Genomic DNA, 5,102 nt, shown 5'->3' with positions numbered 1-5,102 from the left:
CTTTAGTTGCTAAAAATTAGTAATAATCCATGGCCTTGTTGAACAAAAGTATGATGACATTTATATTTTTGCTGTCTGCACTAAAAACAAAGCAAATACTGTATAGTGATTGTGTCCTATGAAGCTACACTAGTAAGCAATGGAAATGGTTCCTTGGTAGTGTGTGCAAAACACAAACTGAAGTTTGGATTTCATCTTTATCCATTCTATTTCTTTTAGATTTTGAATTTTAAGTAATAAATTCTGTTATTGTGAAACCTGAAATTGTTTTCTTTGCTTAGTACCAAATCAGAAGCTGCAAATCAAAAACCAGCAGAGTGGAAACACAGTGGGGCACTTTCACTATGTACAGGTCATCCAAGTTCAGTACCAAACTTGATTAGGCCAGAACTTTTGATTTTTATATTTCTTCTCAAATGCTTGTGTCTCTCCTTATGTAATGGTACCCTGGGTTGTGAGCCATATCGCCTGTATTTTTGGGTTTCCTTGTAGACATAACTTTTATCATTTCTTCTGATCGCCAAGGTGCACAGCAACCAACTTTTCTGAAATATAATGCGCTTATAGGTCTGAGATGTTTTATAGCAACTTTTAGGCTAATTGAATAAAGCAGAAATGTGGAGATGGCCACTCAGCATCAATAAACTAATCATAAATTCCAGGGTCTCTGATGGTATTTTAGCTTTATCTTTGACCTGTAAAGCTGTAAAGAATAACTCACTTCTTAAATTAACCACAACAGAGACACACAAGAGTTGTTTTATATTGCATTTCGTGTCATTATTTCTGTGGAAATACAGGATAGGGCAGGATTTAAAAAATGATAGCTAACATTTGTGACTTTTTGAGTCCAAATATACTAAAATCTGGATATAAAAGTATAATTTTGCAGAAATTGTTGACTAGTCCCTCAAAAGCATAATTTTGTGACTGACATTTTTAATGGACTGCCTTTCAAAGTGATAAGTGTTAGGCATAATATTTGAATGAATAATACAAACTAAGTTACAAAGTTTTTCAACACGCAATTCATCACTGATTTTGGCTTATCACCAAGGATACCATGATGTGTGTTTTTTTTTTTTGTTTTTTTTTTGCTGATACTGCGGTGAGGATGTAGAAGTTATACTCATAACCTTGAGGGTTATGCATATCTGAGAAGAAAGATCTTCTTAATGTAGGTCAGACTATCTGGAATGACAGAATAAATAGTTCTTGGATATTGATTTTTGTCAAAATGTAGAAAATTCACTTGACCTAAACTTTTTCTTTCAAATGTTTTTTTTTTGTTATTTTACAACTGAAACAGCAAATGTTGTTCAAAACGTGGTAAGGAGGAGTCTTCCACCCCATAAAGCACCGATGCCCCACACCTTCTGTATTCAGCTCCACCAGACTGGCAGGAACATAATTTGCAAACACCGGGTAGGACTGCACGTCTGCTGAGCTCATCATGTACTTCTCAGTTCAACGCCCGGTTGTAAACGGGATAATGAGAAGCACTGTTGAGACGACGTTCTGAAGGTGGGCTGTCAGAAAAAGTAAGAGCTTCTTAAAGAGAGAAGAGTCAGGACGAAGTAATGTTTGGCATATACAGCATATTTATCACTGAAGGTCATATGGTTAAGCGGTATGTACCTGAAAAATACATAACACCCCCCCTTTAATTTGCTAGCACTACCATCACAGGGGGATTTGGAGTTGGCTGGTTTGGTTGTAGTTCATTAGGTTACATGAAAAGATACTATATAATAACAAACTACATAGCATGTACTTAAACTGAATTGTTTAGTCTCATTTAAATTCATTTACAATGTTTTGCAAAACTATTGACATCTCTTCAACTTTTCATATTTTGCACCTTTTAGTGTAGTTTAATGGGAAGAAATTTGTACACAAATTTCACAATTGTGAAATTTACGTAAACATTGCTGCATGGTTTTCTACATGTTTTACTGAAAAAAAAGTTACAGCAAAAAGTCTGATTACTTTAGTGTTTTATACTTAAACCTTCATAAGTCACTGAAACAGGAAATAGAGTTCACCTGTGTGCAATTCAAATTAAGACTGCATACAGCTATTCTGTACCGGTGCAACAGTATGAGAGTGGAAGAAACTAGACAGGACAGCTTTGCATAAATAAACTGTATTGGCTACTTGTAATATTACATGTAGTTGTACACCAAGAACCCACCATCTTTACAGTGGTGACAGCATCACGGTGTGGGATGACTATGGGAGAGACAGGAATCCACATCAGAGCACATGTAAACATTAAATGGAGCTAAATTTGAAAACTGTATCAACTTTCTTTCACTTTACAATTGTATATTTTGTGTTGGTTTTCCCTCACAAAAAAATCCCAGCAAAAATCATTGTTTTGTGATGGTAATGCAATAAAATGTGAAAAAGTTTAAGTTGTGTGGGCATCTTTACAATCCTGTGTGAACACAATCACAGAAAGAGTTGAACATTTAAAATGCTTCAGGGAAGAGGTATTCTTATGCCAAATATATTTAGGCTTTAGAGAACCACATAGCAGGCTCTATGTTACCTTAATTTGACCTATACACATCTTTGCATAGGAAGGTTATTCATACAATTATAGATTGATTTAATGCATTACACTTGCAAGCACACTTCACAATTGTATCTTTCATAATCCACTACACTTAAGTCCTCCCACTATACTCCCACCTGATTTCAAATGCTTCACAGCAGCACATTTATAAGGTCTGTTAAAACACAAACCAGTTTAACATTTGGCATTAGAAAGATCATAAGGGAAACAAAGAAAAGGAGAGGTGAAAAATCATCTTTTTATGTAAAAATAAATAAACAATCTTGAAAAGCTTTTTCTTTGATATTAGAATTTAAATTTATAAATGTCAAACCTCTTGAAATCCTAGTATTTCCATTAAAAAATGTTGCTGTAACATAGCTGATCTCTTTCATATTTTAATGAGATAAGAACAGTAATGTACCTTTGTGATTTTGCTGCATCAGAGCCTATATTCACCCCACCTTTACTTGCACCCTGTATTAGCATTTCAATGGAGGCCCATGGGAAGCCGTTTTGCATATTTATATCTGATTAACACGTTTTAAATGAACACGTCAAAATCTAAAATTTGTTTGTCACTGATATGCAGTGGACCATGCTGAATCTATCTGTGTCATTTGGCGTAATCTAATATAGCAAAACATTGAACACAAATTGTGATTAGAATAAAGTGGATTGGCTATTGCACACTTAAAATACAGTATGAGCTGATTACCATATTACATGGGACATGTTATTTTTTTATTTTTACATTTATACAGATAAAATGTTTCCAGTGTAAAAGGTATTTAAATCATTTATAGTTGTCATGTAATTCGCCATTGAAAGCTCTCCACACAGAGACCTTATGAATCCTTGTTTAGTCTTAAATTGAAATTTTGCCGCTCTTTTTCCATGAGTTCAGTCCAAATATATAATTTATGTGCAACTTTCAGTAAAATGTAAATGTGAAATGAAATAAAGGTAACTTTTTTGTGCAGCTGGAAAGTTTGTTTATACCCAAAGAAGGCAAATCAGTTACTGTCTAATCCCAAAATTAAAGCTGCTAACTAAACTATTACAACTTTATGAAATGTCTTAAATGGTCCTAAGTAATGCCTTATATATACCAGCTATATGTTTTATTTCATGCTGCATTCCTCCAACGCTCATTCAAATTTCATGGCTATCCCTCTGCAGTCCCATTATTATGTATTTTTAACACATCTGCCCATAATGGTGAATTGAAAAGAGGGTGAAAGAATGGTCAATCTACCACATCATTAAAAATATCCCAAATTCTAACATTCCAAGAAAAAGAAAACTCAAAGTTCATGGTGTTAAGGTAAAGCTTTGCCATGGTCAGGAGAAAACACACACTGATGATTTCTAATAGAGACTTTGTTACTCTGAATTTTGTACGAGCGTATAAAATATGAAATAACTATGTGATTATTAATTGGGCCCATTGTAATTTGAGGATTCTGGGCTGCATATTGTTGGCAGCTCTCCACGGGGTCTGTCTGTGCAGGAACGTGTCAAGGGGGTACCAGCCAGAATGCCTCAGCCATTTAGAGAGCAGCTTGCCTCTTGCACATCGGCATACAAATGAGTGGGGTTAAAAAGGCACAGCTCCTCTCAGAGACAGGCCTCCTTCTCCAGCTCAGCTCCAAAGGGTCTCCACGGACTAATTTCCAAAACCACCTCTTAATGTGGGCTTGTGTCAATCACCTGAACAGACAGCTTCATCCCCTGATATGGTGTAGGCACAGGGTAGAGCTAAGCAGACCAAAGGAAATACAGCGGCACTTTACAGTAGTTGGGCTAAAGAAAATTATAAAGAAAACTCTTTCATGCCAAACAGAATATTTGTAAAAGTACAATGAAACAAAACCTCAACAAAAAGCCATGCCTTCAGTGAAGCTTTTTTTTTTTTTGAAAGATTTTTCCATAAAATTAGATGATTTATTTACATATTTTTTTTCTTGTTTGTAATTAGTTGTGTATTCTTTTATAAAATTATCAAATTAATATGCAATGATGCATTCATGGTAAACACATTTCATTTAAAAAGTTCCAATGATGTTTAAACAGTTTTAGACCACCTCTGATTCCTTTACTCTGTGTCCCCAGTCAGGACCTTCATTTAATCTTTTAATGTTATATTTGTTAAGTGATTCTGCAGACTTTCAACACTCTACAGAACTTCTGAGTATTTATTTTACAGTATTTAGGTTTCTTTGGTTTTGCAAATATGAAGAGGTGGAAAAAAAGTATTTCTAATGACAATTTGGAATGTTTTCACAATGCGCTACGTGACTGAAACAGTTTAGTAGTTCGAGGGCTCTGGAAACAGCATTACCAAAAGACCTTGTTTTACTTTTTAACTTGCAAAACAAAACAACGTACGACATCAGAAGTGAGGAGACACAGGATGTGGTGAATTACCAGTAAATCTTTTCTCCCACTGACTCACTCTTTTCTGGTTAGGTTGTTTATACTGACTACAGAGGCAGAATGATGAAGTCGAGTGAAGCAAGGTGAAACAGTGTGCGGTGGT

The sequence above is a fragment of the Gambusia affinis genome, linkage group LG11 (assembly GCF_019740435.1).
Source record: "Gambusia affinis linkage group LG11, SWU_Gaff_1.0, whole genome shotgun sequence".
NCBI classification, from domain to species: Eukaryota; Metazoa; Chordata; class Actinopteri; order Cyprinodontiformes; family Poeciliidae; genus Gambusia; species Gambusia affinis.
Note: the sequence above shows the minus strand (reverse complement) of the source record.